This window comes from Ambystoma mexicanum, chromosome 3q (assembly GCF_040938575.1).
Source record: "Ambystoma mexicanum isolate Mex_15411 chromosome 3q, UKY_AmexF1_1, whole genome shotgun sequence".
Taxonomy (NCBI): domain Eukaryota; kingdom Metazoa; phylum Chordata; class Amphibia; order Caudata; family Ambystomatidae; genus Ambystoma; species Ambystoma mexicanum.
The window spans coordinates 804,493,159-804,509,865 of record NC_090926.1 but is presented as its reverse complement, the minus strand read 5'-3'; positions in this window follow the sequence as shown (position 1 = coordinate 804,509,865).

Here is a 16,707-nt window from a genome sequence, read left to right as displayed (position 1 = left end):
ATCGAGTACGGATCGAATAACTCGAGGTAAATAGGATTAATCTGACTAAGAACTGAGCAACGGTATTCCGAGGCACTGAGTAAGCGCGGAAAAACGGAACTGAGCAACGGACGCTGCGCGCGGCCTTTATAGGCAGGATGACGTCGGCGTCGATACGGCGGCTGTCGAAGGACATCGACTCGGAGGACGTCGACGCGCAGCGCCCTCTAGAGAGAAAACATTTTCCGAGGCCAGCAGAGCTGGAAGGAGATATCTAAGATGAGGAATACGTCGGAGGACACAATCCCTTCGAAGTTGGGCATTTTGAAACTTGTTGACCATCTGCAGAATATCTTGAGCCCTCACCTCTGGTGGCAAAGCTTTTCCCAGGGAAGTGTCCAGGACCGCTCTGATGAACTGGAGTCTCTGTGATGGTATCATCTGTGACTTCTTTAAATTGAGGGAGAAGCCCAGTTTGTGAAGGAAGTGGCAGACATAATCTAGCTGGATCCGAGCTTGTTCCAAAGATACAGCTCTGATCAGCTAATCTTTCAGGTAGGGGTAGATGTGGATCCCTTAGACTTGCAGCCACTACCGACATTAGCTTGGTGAAGACCCTCGGGGTGGAGGTCAGCCCAAATGGCAGAACTCGAAATTGATAATGAGAGCCACCAATTGCGAGCCTCTGTGTTTGAGATGGATTGGCACATGGAAATAAGCATCCTGGAGGTCCAGAGATTCCAGCCAGTCCTGGATCTGGAGGGCCTGAAGGATCTGAGAGAGAGTTACCATCTTGAACTTGTCCTTCCTGAGGAACTTGTTCAATTCTTGTAAGTCCAAGAGAGGTCTCAGTCCTCTGACCTTCTTCGGTATGAGAAAGTAGGGGGGAGTACCAGCCCTTGTTCCTCTCCGCTACAGGTACCGGTTCTATGGCACCTTTCTCTAGCAGGTCTACAATTTCCTGCAAGAGGAGCGGATCTAGAACTTTTAGAGAGCTGTGCCCCGGTAGATGACTCTGAGGGATGCGTAGAAAGGGTAGGCAGTAACCTTGGGCAACTGTCTCCAATGCCCAAGCATCTGATGTAATAGCCTGCCATTCCGTCAGATGGTGAGTTAACCTGCCCCCTACAGGTGTTTTGTGTGGAAAGACCTCACAGTGGTTTGGGGACGGCTGATGCAGATGCCGAGGGTAAAGAGGCACCTGCTGCTGCTGCGGCCTTAGTACTTTTGACCCGTCCACCTCGGGTGGATCTCCTTTGGCCTCTTTGAGCTGGCTGTCCTCTGCCTCTCCCGAAAGTGGAATAATAGCGAAAGGACTTTCCTCTCCCAGAGGTTCCTGAAGGGCGAAAAGGAGTTTGGCGGATTGCAGCTCCTAAAGATTTTGCTGCTGCTTTAGATGTTTGCAACCTTTCCAGATTGTCATCAGCCTTTTTACCGAATAAAGAAGAGCCGTCATAGGGCATATTCAAAAGTCTGGCCTGTACATCTGGAGCAAAGCCAGATTTTCGTAACCACGCATGCCTGCGGATTGTAGTACTTGCCGCCACGGCCCTGCTGATACTGTCAGCGGAATCGATGCAAGTTTGAAGAGATTGGCACATGGCATCTTTGCCATCATTAATGATGTTAAGGAAGGCTTCCCTTTCATCTCCTTCCGGTATGCAGTCAGCCGCTGATGAAGCACACTCCCACAGTGTGTAACTGAACCTGGCGAGTGTACAAGTGGCGTTGATGGATTTCAACGCCATACTACAAGCAGAAAAGACTTTTTTTGCCATAGAAACGTACCTTTTGTCATCCTTGTCCTGTGGAACAGTAGGATAAGCGGATCTGCTGCTTGATGAAGTTGCCGCTTGAACCACCAGGCTCTCTGGAGTCGGGTGTTTTGATAAATATTCAGGGTCTGCCGCAGCTACCCTATACTTGGCTGACAATTTTTTATTGACTGCAGGGATAACCTCGGAAGTTTCCTAAATTGATGAAATTTTCCTTTGTAAAGCTGTATGGAAAGGGACCACAGGATCCTCCTGTGGACCTTTACTAGTATGTCTGTAAGGGCATCCTGTTGAAAAAAAAAAAGGTGAAGGCGCAGACCAACACATGAATTCAATAATTCTTGCCATCAGGGTTCGATAGGGGGTTTCGGCATGTTTCCCTGGGTCTGGTTTGGCAAATTCCACTTCTGGGGAAGTGTCCAACCCACTTGCCTCATGTAAGGATTCCTGTAGGTCTTTCAACCTTCTTTCCTCAGAGGTAAAATCCTCAGAAACAGGTGGTGTGGTCCTCTGCAGCCCTAAAGTCTTTCCTGATAAGAATCCTCCCCCCCTTCTTTATCGATTGAAGATAAGGTTCTGGGGTACTCTGACCTCAGAAATGGTGTAAAACCCATTTCTAAAGCAGAAGGAGCCAAACTTGTCATTATTGGTCGAGAAAAAAATCGATGTTGTCGACGCCGATGTGAAAGGCTTCGAAGGCGTCAAAGAAAAGCGCTGAGAAAACTGGAAGAGACCTCGAGGAACTCGAGAGGATCGGGATCCTGCTCGAGGATGTCGACGACGTTCTCAGAGTCGTGCTGGAGGCCCTGGGTATAACCGTTGGCTGTGAAGGAGCCGTGGTTTTTTCTTTTATCGGCGTCGATGTCGGCGTCGACGATGGCATCGATTCGATCGACCGATGCGTCGATGGCGCCGATCCATGCATCGAAGGGGCTTTCGACGATGGCGTCGAAGATGGTGCCTTGCTACCCAATGGCCCGTGGTGCTCTCGGGTGGACTCTTTCGCCGGGTGCAACGACTCGCGCCGTTTCGATTTTTTGGGTTTTTCACCCAGGGTATCACCCTCAGCTGTCTTCGAGGGGGTCGAGGCCGCTTTCTCAAAGATGCTTAGCATCTTTTTCCTGAATTCCTCCCACTCAGCCTGAGAGCTGTGCTTTGTGGGGCAGGAGACCCTTTCTGGGGAAACAGAAGATGACGAGGAAGGGGATCTTCGATGTCTCTTTTTTGAGTGTCTAGATCTCGACGAGTGGTAGGAGCTACTTCGAGACCTAGAATGGGAATGCTTTCGATGGCGAGGAGACAAATGCCTCGACTGGGTCGAAGAAACTTTCGAGGAGGTTTTAACTGACTTACCTCTCTCGAGCTTCCCCTTGCGCTCCTTCAAGGCTTTCGTCGTCATGAACATGCTGTCCTCACACTATGAACAATGGTGCTCAACTCCCAAGCACCACAAGCAGATCCTGTGAGGATCCGTTAGCGACATTTTCTTTCTGCAGTCTCGACATTTTTTGAAGCCGGACCGCAGAGTCGTCGGTTCGGATGAGGAAGCCATCGAGTATGAGTTGGTTTTATCGAGGAAATATAGGAGGTTTATCTGACTGAACTGAGCAATGATATTCCGAGGCACCACGAAGCGCGTAAAAACGGAACTGAGCAACGGATGCCGCCCGTGGCTATTTATGGGCATGGTGACGTCGAGGGACACCAACTCGGCGGACGTCGACGCGCAGCGCCCTCTACAGAGAAAACATTTCCGAGGCCAGCAAGCTGGAGACAAATTATCTAAGATAAGGAATACGTCAGAGGACACAATCCCTTCGAAAGAAATTTACAGATGAAGGAGATATGATTAGGATACCTGCCCTTACCTTGACCAACAAACAGATTCAGCAAGCAGAGTAGTTAGTGGCAGGAGAACAGGGAGATGTTCACAGGTAGCACACTGACGAGTTGACTCTCAGCGGTCACAGAAGTTCACAGATAGCACAACGACAAGCAGATTAGCATTGGTCACCGGGGTTCTCAGGTAGCACGTTCACAAGTTGACTTGCAGTGCTCAAAGATGTTCTCATGATAAATATCCAGTGGTTTATAAAGAATTACAAAAAGGGGTGTGTATGTGAATGAATGACGTGTATATGTCGTGGTATTACTTGGATTGCGGGGGTGCAGCCTGCTTCAAGGGGAGCCTGCCTGGAGACACGGGGTCTAAGAAGGGCATGAGTACCATGACCCAAGCGCTAAAGATAGCTTTAAAGTGTACATGGTGTTTGGCACCTTGGCCGTTCGTGCCCATGACAGCACCCCTTGGCAGCACACATCCACTGGTTCCAAATGCCTTTGATAATGGAGGGGGATGGATGGGCCTGGGGCGTGCAGACAAGGCACCGGAACACTGCTGAGACACACTTATGTGGATTGCGGGGGCGCGGCCTGGTTCAAGGGGAGCCTGCCTGGAGACACGGGGTCTGAGGAGGGCATGTGAACAATGACCCCTGTGCGAAAGATAGCTTTGAAGTGTACATGGTGTTTGGCACCTTGGCCGTTCGTGCCCCTGACAGCACCCCTTGGCAGCGCACATCCACTGGTGCCAACTGCCTTCGATAATGGAGGAGGGATGGATGGGCCTGGGGCGTCCAGACAAGGCACCGTAACACTGCTGAATGGAAACATACTTGATTCACTGAAAAACTGAAACAACCATTGATAAAAAATATGTTGTGTTTTTTTTTGTTTCTTATTTTGATGGCACAAAACTAATACACATTGTAAAGGTCTGGTTGCAGTACAGTGAGGGAAAATCCCCTGCACTGACCGCTGTCACTGCGGAAAGTTTCTCTAATGGCACCAACGACACAGGCGGGTATTACTCGTCGAACGCGGTGTCCAAGCCTCCCATGAAGCCACCATGTAAAAGAACGATAGGCCACCAGCCGGTACCACCTTTGAAAGAGAAAGATACAAACTGTTTTTAAATGACCAAGATAAGTGCACTAAACCTTAGTTGTCAATGACAATTCTTGTATCCAATGGCATTTTTGCCAGGACAAATGCTACCTAGACACTGCATAATATTGAACGACTTTTATACAACTATTACTAGAGAATTGCAAGACTAAATTGATATGAAAATGATATATTGAAGTTACGAGAATATACGCGACAACCGTGAAATAGTAGTGGCCTAACTGGCATTACAACCTGAGTATACTTACTCGATACTTGGATTAAGAAGGCAAACTGTTGTGCAAAGTTCGTGCATAAGCACCATCAAAATCCTCAACACGGACCCTGTGATGCAGGCTGCCCTGAAGTGTGGCAGCTCGGTAACGCGTTGCGGCCGAGGCTCGCCTTGCGAGATGTAGGAAAAGCATCTAGAGTTTTCTCTGCAGCAGCAGTTCTCCAACTCTGTTGGCATTATCGCGCACCGATTGCAGGTACACCAGGTGGAGACGCCGTCCATGTGACTAGGCTCAGGCTCTTGATCTTTTGAATCGTCCTCCCAACTGTCGTCCGAAGCCCCATCTTTTCTGCATCTTTCTCTTTCCAGTAATTCCTCCTCGGAATACTCGGGCTCATACTGGTAGGGCATTATTGTTGCCATTGTGTGGTAAACAAACGAAAATAATTTATAGCGATGGTACTGGTATATGTTTGCACGGGCTACAAGCAACAAAGGTAGGTGACCAGGGCAAAGAAACAAGTCACAGAATACTCAAAGTAATAGTGAGAGGAATGGAATAGAAAATCTGCTGTTGTGTGTTGTGAAACGGTCTGTTTATACTAATTGAGGAAAGAGGCGTCCTGCCAGTTCCATGGCGACAGGTCATTAGCTGAAGCGCAGAGAATGTTGACACGAGACGTGCTTTGGCGTTGTGAAATGGGCAGTACGTGTCTAGTGATATCTGGCTCAGGGGCGGGGGATATGATTTAGTGCCGAAAAGGTAGTTCACCCAGGGCAATGGCCAACTAATAAGATTATCACAAGATGGCCGCGCCCTGCTGCCTGATTTCGCTTGTGTTCAAAAGACGAAAACTCTGGTAAGGTAAATAGGAAATGTTTGTACAATCGATAAACGTATGGTTAAAAACACATGGCCGAACCATAGGGACAATAATATTTCTGACTGAACCATTCCTTTAACAGACTGCCACAAATGTGTAAACATTTGCATGAGAGTGTGAAGCGTACTCTTATTCAACAGCCCAAACTGTATTGTGCAATGTCCCTGTAGTACTCATAAGATATCTGTATAACCCTGTTGGGGGAGGGGCGCATTTCCCACCCCCCTGCACCATTCTCGTAGCAGGTAAATGAGGTGTGAACCAAGGGGGGAAGAAATCTCCACCCCTTCCGAATATATTCGTATCATCTATCTTAGACACATGTGTTTAGAAGTGTAACTAATGTTGGTAGATTGGACTCCATTTTGTGTCATTCCAAACGCCATCTTTTCTAGGCCCTGCGCCTCTCTGCCGAAAGTCAGCTCTCCCACTTCCAGCGCCGCGCACAGCCAGCCTTCGCCACCCCACCCGTTGCAAGCTCTTCTAGAGTCCTGTTCTCACGGAAACTCAGCCCTTCATTGTTGCAATAAGCAAGTATCGAGTACTGACTGTTACGCAGAATCCTGTACAGTGCCCTTAGGGACCACTACACACAATTAAGACTACAGGTGGCAATACAAGTTTACCTTTGGTACAAGCCTGTACTACTATGTCAGAGTAGTAGCAGTGGTGGAGCAGCCAGGCTTATCTTAAGAGTATATGAGCAGTAGCCAAGATTGCACAAAGGGACCACATTTACTGTGACTCAAGCAAACACTGACTCAAGGTTTCAGGTAAAAAAATATAAGTACATTTATTTTTAAACCATCAGTTATAAACACAACACTTCTATTAAACTTTAAATAAAATCACACGTTAAATACACTAAAACTAACCAATTCACTTTGTACAGTATGTCTCAAGGTAAGTACCCTGTGTTTGAATGAACCGGTTTTATGAACAAAACACGATACCGCGAATACGGTTGCGATCACTTTTTGACAGTTCGGTCTACTAAATAAACGCGTATCCGTGACATGAAATGCTAGCGGGGCAAAAACACACTTAGCACCTGAGATACCCAGAGTTGGAGGCAAAAATCACAGGCAATATTTTGGTTAGGCAGATAGAATTGAGAAAACACTCAGAAACAGGAGTTCAAAAGTAAAAGGGCCGGAGCCAAGTTCAAGTGACACCGGAGGCCTGTTGCCGAAGATCACACCGTTAGACAGTTCACGATTCAACGTAGCCAAGAGTACTTTGATAGTGTCAATGTTGGGAAGCAAAAGTTATAAGAAGGAGGGAAGACAAGGGCAAGCCTTGAAGATGAAGAAAAGGGATTCACCCAGTTTCCTCAAGCTGAACACAGTACCTTATTCCAATGGTGCAGCTGGTGCCCTGGCAGTTGTTCCTGTTGGTTTCCTGCAGACCCATGATTCCTGGAGCTTCGTTGTGAAGGAGGACGTCTGAAGGGGGTCTGACCCACACAGGGATGAAGCCGGCAGCAGCGACAACGAATAAAAGGTGTGCTCCTTAAAAACAGGAGAGGCTCGTCAGGTGGCTATCCGGACCACTACAGCAGTGTTCAGCGATTTCGACCACGACAGCGACCTCTGGCTGAAGAAGATGATCTGGTTATCCCCACCAGGCTCACGGGAAGAAGACTCCGGACTGGATCTTCTCTTAGTCGTTGCAGGGTAGATAGCTCAGGACTGCAGCGGGGCTTCACCGGGACGGGGTAGTTGCAGCAGCCGTCGTTCTCTCCGCTTCTCTTCGGTTCCTTGTAGTTCCAGTGGCGACTCTGACTTCTAGCCCAAGAGACCTGCCTTTTATGCAAAGAAATACCATTCACACAGCCTGGCCGTCAATCACGTAGCAGGGGGGTTGTCCAGCCTGGACAACCACCTCAGCCAATCATGGCAAAGTGTGACTTGGGTATCCTAGGATACCCTGTGCAGGGGGTGACTACACCCCTTCCTCACATTCAGTCTACCTAGACACCCAGGCACCTTGAGGAGGGCTTCTCTGCAGAAGCCCGCCAAAAGACGGTGAAAAAAGAAGGCGAACCTAGTTTGCCGCGCAAAGTAAAACACAAGAAGGACTTTAACAAAAAGAAATGGCGAATAAACCCAACCGGAGCCAAAAGAAAGACAATTTGGTAAAGCGGGTTCATGTTTGAGGCTAATATAATAGCCAAGAACAGTACCACGTTTATCTAATATAATTGCGGTAGAAAAGTTATGGTAGATACCACTGCCACCAACCAGCCAAGTCTAAATGTTAAAAGAGCGAAACAATGCTCAGGGAGGTACAGACAGAAAAGGGGTATTGATTAGCCCTTTCCAGTACTCCATGTAAGATGGGGTGTACTGGGTCTGTGGTAAAAGTGACTATGGGCCTCATTACACGGATGGCGGTAAGGATTTACCGGTACCGGTAAAATACCGGTACCGGTAAATCCTTATCGCCTTACTACGAGGTCCCTTTGCGGGTTGGGGGATTTAACGCCTGCTTTTTGCAGGCGTTAAAATCCAACCTGCTAAGGGACCTCAGAGCTAATTACGGCACCACAAAATTGCAGTGCTGTAATTAGCGCCTTCCCCATTCCCATAGAGCCCTATGGGGCAGAAATGGGAATGGGGAAGGGCAATGGTGGAAGGGGGATTTACCGCCCCTCCAACCTTGGGATGGGGCGGTAAATCCCCTTTCCGTCAAGGCGGTGCCGGTATTTTACCGGCATGAGCCATGGCGCTAATAGCGCCATGGCTCACCGCCTACCGTGTAATGAGGCCCTATGTAAAGTAAATGGCAACTTTACCTTTCTCTGGGGGACAGTAGTCAGCCCCAGCAAAATGGAGTCGGAGGGAAGTCTTAAAGACAACCCTGGGTTACTACACTGAAGGTGCTGTGTAACCCATACAAGAACAGGGGCACCTGGAGTGGTGTGCTCCAGTGCCCAAGATCACACAATGAGTAAAACACATAGGCCAAAACACATGTAAGAGTGGAAAAAGGATGTACACTCTTACCAGGTGGAAAAAATAGATCCCAGAAATCCAGCAAAGCTGCTGGGGGACTCACTTGGTGAGGGAAATTAGCCCTTCAAGGAGAATTCTCCCTAACACTCGCCCCCCCCCCCCAAGGGACAGGAGGATTTAATCCACTCCTGGATGGACCTCATACCTCTAGTTGGTTACAAACATCCTAGAGAGACCATCAGCATTTTGGTGGTGACTTCCTGCTCTGTGCTCAATGGAAAAATCAAATCCTTGCAGGCAGATTGACCATCTGAGTAATTTTGGGTTTTCCCTTTTCATTTGCATCAGCCATCTCAAGGGTTGGTGGTCAGTCTGAATGATGAAGGTAGATCCATACAAGTATGGTCTAAACCTCTTCAGTGACCACACAATAGCAAAGCATTCTCTTTCTATTGTTGCCCACCTTGTTTCAGGATCCTTTAACTTCCTGCTGATGAAACAAATGGGGTGTTCCCTACCTTTCTCATCCAGTTGACTAAGGACTGCACCTATACCTACATTAGAAGCATCAGTTTGTACAATGAAGGGTTGGTGGTAGTCGGGAGCTCTTAGGACTGGAGCTTGACAAAGGGCTTTCTTTAGACCTTCAAAGGCTTGATTACACTGCTCATTCCACCTGACCTTTTTAGGAAATTTGGGAGAGGAGATGACATTCAAGGGAGAAGCTATGGTCCCATAGTTCTTTATGAAGTTTCTATAGTACCCACTGAGACCTAGGAAGGCTCTCACTTGGGTTTGAGTAGTAGGGGTGGCCCAGTTCTGTACAGCTTGTACTTTGCTAGGCAATGACCTCAGGGAAAGCTGTGGATGTCGTTCCACGCTCCAATGAGAGACCGCGAGAAGATTGTGGCATACCACAATCTGGTGAAAGAAGGACTCCTATCTGATGAACCCATTTTGCCCTACTTGATGAACCCTGTTTTTCCCTACCAATTACCCCCACATTGCCCTACTCTCCCTCGACAAACTCTCAGAAAAGTCGAGGGGGGATTTTTGTGCTACATTGACCCACTCAACACAATTCTTCTCCATAACCAAGGTGCGCTTCTGCAGTCAACAGCAAAATGGCTGCACTGGCTCCTTTGAGCACCACTGCCTCACACCAAAACTGCGTTTTGCAGCAACAAAAAAAGATGGCTGCACCATCTTGCCAACCATATACTGGGCAGGATGGGACAAGGGGGCACACTAGAAAAACCTGCCAGTGTGTTCTTACATGTATAAAAGAAGGGGATTGAAAAAGCAGTGCTGCTTTGCTGCAAGCCCAAAGTTCCCATTTGAAAAAGGGAAATATTTATATTTAAAAATGATGCCGCTTTGATGCTCTTTTTCCTCTGTTCCTCATCACAATACTTTTATTGATTAGACCTTGCCATGCTTATCCACAGGCTGTTGTTCAGATCTGAAGAAATCAAAAGAAGTTTTACTTCAGCTACACGCTACAAAGTGTCACAGATCAACACTTCTAAAAAACTCCAGCTCTCTAGGCCATGGTCAATTTCAGTGCATGTGTGTTTCAAACAAATTGCTGCCTACAAGAAACTACGAATACGGAGCAATGTAGGAAATTCAGGTGGAACCTTTTTGAAAGGAAAAGGCCAGCAGGGCTCACACCGTGTTTAAATGTACTTTTGCAAATAAAGGAAAATACTGGTTGTAAAAGTGTATGTTGGATAAGGCCCTGCCCTTGTCTAGTAATTTAAAGGGGGTTTGTGCTGTGAAACATATAGGGGATGTTTTATTCAACAGGCTTGTTTTGATTCAGGACAAAATGAAAGAAAATAAAGGAATTAAACTGCATTGGCTGGATTTGGCAAGCTCCAGAACACGTTGTTCTTCCTGGCTAAGCTAAGGCTTCCGCCAAAAGGAACCACCATAAACTTCCAGGACACTTGGCTGATAATTACTAGGTTGGAAAACTTTGACTGACCAAGACAAAGAAAGTTCACACACTCATCAGACTTTCGTCTTGGCAGAGGCCTCTTACAATAGAAATTCTCGGACACGAAGATGTAAAAAAGTAAATCACACCTCTCTGTGACTTCTACAAGAAGCTTCAAAGAAAAACTCCAGGAAAAACCTGGATTTAGGAGGGTAGCCTGGATGGGCATGACCATATTTGGAGGACAATGCTGACCATTTGGTTTGAATTGCTATTTTATTAAGAAACTTTTCAGACTTTTATCTTTGCAACCGGACTTCGCAGGAATGTAAAAAGTTAACAGCTTTAATGTAATTTTGTGGGTTTTAATTTAAGACATTATAGCTTTCACTGCCATATTGGGAACAGAAATGGCAGTGAATTGAGTATTCTAAGGAAAGTATACCTGATGCCACTGCGAATTCCAATGCTGACATGCCTAATGACAATCCACACACATGTGTAAAGTTATAGAATTTTAGGCTGAATATTTCACACTAAAAATTAACAAAAATTATTAGAAGGGCGAAACAATGTCTTACAGACTGCAGAGTTGGACTGGCATGTGCTGCATAAAATATGTAACCTGCTTATGTAATTTGTTAAAATGCTACCACTATACAAATGTGCCATTCATGGCAAAACTGGATTTTAGCAAAAGTACTGTGGGAGGGTCTGGATATACTAAAACTCTCATCATAAATCTGACATCATGCCCTTGAAACCCAACAAGCTGAGAGCAAGGCGTCAACCATTACCCTGACCAATCCAGTTGTTTAGAGGCATGCCCAGCTAAGCCTGCCCTCCACATCATCTGATGATGTCACCATGCTCTATAAAAAGGGTAGCTGACAGAACTCGAAGACAGACTCTTTCCTGAATTTCCTGCACCTGCGTTGTTGATCTTCTCCATCCTTCATAGCTGATTCTAGATCCCACTGCAAAGCCAAAGCATATCTGATTCCAGATTCCACTGCAAGGCCAACACATTGCTGACCATCCCAGCAAGGCCTGAATCCTGAAATCCCACTAAATCCCAATAACCAAAGGGAAAAACTGTGGTATTTTTTGGGAAGCATCCTGAGACCAGCCTGATTTTTGCCCACTAACTGCATGCCCGCTGCAACCCTGCCATCCAGCTGTCCTTGTCATCCGGTGATCAGACCTTTGCCCAGCTGTCTTTTGCTCCCGAGCCCTGGAGTCCAGAACCAGGTTGACTGTTCCTAATCCCAAATCTAAGAGCAAACTATGAGCATCCCCCATCCCATAACACACAGTCTACCCAATCTTGACTTTTGTCTGTATTCCACTCTCTAAGCAATCCTATCCATACCCTGTTAACTTGTTAAAACTGATAGAATTCTCTGTGCATCCTGTCCTTGACTTTCTAAGTGCTAGTGCCATTGCTCTATTCATTCTGTCCTAAGCCCTTAGTCATATTTTGAGTAATCAAACTAATTTCCACCTAAAGTTGAACACTGGGGTGACAAGGTAGACGTTGCGAATCAACCTTGGATCTTACTCTGTCCCACTTTAACAATATAGTCTAAATAATATAGTTTAAGTCAAACCTGTTCTTTCCTCGGCTGATTTTTTTCTCTCTTTCATGGCTTCATTTTACCCAAAGCGAACCTTCTTCTATTTTTGCAAATCTCATCCAGTTTTATAGCTAGAGACATTCTTTCATCTCTATCTTGTCCCTGTGATATACATCTATCCCCTATCCCAAAAAAACGCATTGAAAATCCAAGTAATTCACCTGTTTTTCATAGAAACCGTTTGGGACATTTAAAACTGCATCCGGGTAAAAGGCAACTTTCCAACGTGTGAATTGGGCTGCAGTGTGTTCTAACTTTCAACTTGTTTTAGAATTGTATGCCTTTGGTTAAAACCTTGCCTTGTGATTGTTAGTATTTATGCATTCCTGTTGTTGTGAGAAATCATATTTGCCTCAAAGATTTAACAGCACATTAATCATTTATTTATACATTTCAGAGTTTCATTTCATGCTATTGCAAAGGGTTATTTTGTAAGGGAAGGTCAGATTTTGATTCCGTTTGCTGCCTCTTATTCAGGACTACCTGGTACTTCTTTCTATCCACTCAGAATTCGATTATTTGTGGGTTGAGGGAATATTGCAAGGGGAAACTTTAATTTGGGTGCCATCTATCCTAATTCAAAAAGTGCTCCTATTCGCTTGTGCTTTGGATCTGGTCTACTAAAAGGTTAACCAAGTGCATTGCTTCCATTTCCATTAACATTACTACCCCATTGGTGATTGCTACCCAATATTATAATTTGTGTGATTTTTGTGAATTTTGAAAATAAATATTGTATTTTCACCAACCGGCCTGGTTTATGGTCCATTGTGACCCGGGGTATTTGTAAAAGGGGCTGTGAGACAGGTCGGGTACCGGCTCAATTTGAATTAATTGAAATTAAAGAAAAAGCATTCCTATTGAGCACCACATCCCAGGCTAAGACCAAGTGTCCTGGTCCAGTGTGTGACGCCCGATTGAATTCCTTAACAAGTACTAATTGCAAGGAGAAACAAATAAGGGAGGAGAGGGGATGCAATAATAATGGAAAAGATCACGCATGGGAACAGTGTGAGTGAATGAAAGGTGTGGATGAGAATTTGTATCTTTTTATTTGGCCATTGTTTTTTATATGGAGAAATAAGTTGAAGAGGTGATACGGGAATCTAGCTCTGAAAAGGGGTAGAAGCCGGCGTCTCGACCAGTGCAGAGTTTAAATGAGAAAAGAGAATAAAGTAGGAGCCTCATATAAGGAGTAGGTTTGATAGCCTAGAACAAAAACTCCTTTTTACTATTATCTTTTTTAGTGTTTTTTAGTATTGTAGAGGAGGGCCCAGGAGGGGCACTGGTGATGTGAATGGAGAAGGTGTGAAAGGGGGTAAAGGGATTGTTAGGTAAGGGTAAACTCTATGCTTTATGTTCTGTATTTTTGAAATATTTGTTGGTTACGTTTTGTTAAAGTGTTCCATGCTTCATGTTGTTCATGTGTAACGAAGAAAAAGAATTTTGAGAAGAGTGAGGTAAAACCCATACGTACCTCTCTATTACCCTACGAATAGAAGAGTTTAACAGAAGGGGGAGAGAGAGAGAGAAGGAAATATTTGCCTAAACATGGGGATGGATACCCCACTGTTCAATATTTGTAAAAACCTCCCCTTATATCAAGAGTAGATAAAGAAATATCATAACGGAACTGAAGGGGGAGGGAGCAACCTGTGCCTGGCCAGAAGAGGGGTCCTTTGATAAGGGTATACTTGATCATGCTGCCACCCATTTAATGACTAAATACAAGGGAAAGAAGTTACAAAATAGGAGGGAATTATTAGACCTGTGGAAGATGTTTGAGGTAACACCCATCGTACCGAATAAGAGCAAAGAGTGGGGGGCGACTGGTACAGGGGAAGGTAAGGGAGCGGGTGAGAACGAAAATGAAGAGCCCAAGAAATTGTGCCCGCTGCTCACAATATCTGCAGAGGGGTATGCTGACCCAGTGTGTTTGCCGGGGGAAAGTGTGGCAAATACTCCGGTAACTACCCCGCTGCCTCTTTATGGTCAACTAATAACTCCTGTCACCGCAGGGCCAACAAATAGAGATTTAGAAAGAGTATTGACATCTACCCAAGCAGAACTGGCCCGATTGCGAACATTATGTGAAACACCATTACCAGTACCGGGGGGAGCACAACCGCCGGTACCACCCCTGGGAGAAGGCGCGTCCCTATTAACAGAAGATAAGTGGAAATCTGGGGATTTTCTTTTCAGGATAGACAGTACACCAATGAAAGCGGAGAGAGTAGAAAGAGAGGGGGAGGCAGACTGTGTGAGTTATGATACTGTGGCTTCAGAGAGGGATCAAGAATTTCGGAGTGATTTTGATGAGGATGAAGGAGGGGCTGTGGGAGGTATGCCACTACCGCAAGTACACTGGGCTACCCCACGGGTGACAGAAGAAGCAGCATGGGAGGGGAGGTTAAGGAACAGACTTGGGAGGAGAGCATTGTCTAAAAAGAAAGCAGTAAAAGTAAGGAAAAAGTAAGGTCTAAATTACAGATGCCACTCATTCATAAGGGAGCAGGAAGGCACCATTATGTACCTTGGGCACTGATGGATAAAAACAATCTCCTCAAGGCCCTTCCACCACTCTCTGGAGTGTGGGAAAGTGGATCTATGCATATGAAAAGAATACAGCAGGGGTCCCATTAGCAATTGAAGATGTTAAGAGTCTCTTAGTGACGGCAGTGGGTGATCAAGCAGACTCAGTGAGGGTGAAGGCGGGGTTCCCAGGAGTTTCTCTGGGGAATGATATACAAAATGGTGCGTCCTTTAATAATGTACATGCACAAGTGCGGGATGCCCTGCGGAGAACCTTCCCAGATACCCCTGACCTACACTCAATAATGCAATGCACTATGGGGGACGAGGAAGATGCAGCACAGTTCATTCTTCGGGTGCAGGAGATGTGGCGGGCGGAGGCGGGCATGGCTTAAAGCCAGTCCACCTCCCTATTTTACTTCATTATCAAAAGAGGCCTCCCGAAGGAGGTACAGAAGACCCTTCATAAAATAGCTGGGATCGAAGCCAAGGGTTGGCCAGAAATAGAAAGCATCATAGTGCACCTTTGCAGGAGGATCAAAGAAAGGGAGAAGGAAACAGCACAGAGGAGGTTGGCAGAGGAGGCGAAGTTGGTACAGAGCAAGTTGGTGAAGGTTGCGGCAGTAAATGCAGCGCCGCCCACAGAACAGCAAGGGGAAGAAAGGGAGGTGCCCGTAGCAATACAAGCTAGAATGGCCACAACATATGCAGACATGGGACAAGAACAGCGGGGCGGAGAGGAACGATACATGGGACCCCAGTAACAAGGACGGCCTCCTAGAGGAAGAGGTAGGTACAGGGGGCAACGAGGAGGAGGATGATATGGCGGACCATCATCAAGGGGGGGTGCTCCGCGACAGTGTTGGTCGTGTGGGAGATGGGGTCATTTTGCTGGGAATGTTGGAGTAGGCCCATGGGGAATTATCAGAATAATCAAAGATATGGTAATGAACAACTGTATGGACACCCGCACTCAGGCAGCCCTTATAGCCTACCAATAGGAAATTATGAAAGTGAAGGACAGCCCGGTACCAGGTCCCCGCCCGGGTACAGTACTTTCAGACACCCCCACACTGCATGCAAAGTCATCCAACACAGCAGACTCAAGTGGTACACACGCATACAAATAGATTTGCTACATGTGCTAATGGCGCACCATCTCTGTTCTGAGGAACGTGTGTGCTCAGCAACAACCTTTTCACTTGCCCCGGGACAGACACCCACCCCAACTAGGACAGCCCACAGAAAGCACTTGCGTGTCACGTACTATCAACTACCTTACGACCAGATGAGGAACCACTGGTGGGGGCAGAGATAGGAAATAAACAGTTCATCTTTATGGTGGACTTTGGGGTGGAAAAATCATGTTTACGTGAAGGCAATTTTCTGCTGTCTGGCAAGAATCTCGAGACGCAAGGTTTCTCTGGGGCAGTGGTCACGGTTCCATGTACAGAAGATTTGGATGTCAGGATAGGAGGTAAATCGTTACGGGCAGCCCTATTGTATCAAGAAGAGTCTCCCATAAACTTACTGGGTCGGGACTTACTGAGCAAGCTGAACATGACCACTGAGTTTACAGAGGGAGGGATAGTGTGTTCCACCCCGCGGATGTGTACACTCCGAGTGATGTTACTGATACAGACACTGGCAGATGTGACCACAGTGCGAGGAATACTCACAAATGCTGACATGTTTGTCTATGGGATAGAAGTATTGGCTCGAGCAGTAGCAGAGCTAACGCGGAAAGAGTGGAAAGTACCTTCTGATTTCATTTTTTGCCCTGTGGCCACAACTGAGATAGTGCAGGGCACAGTGATTTC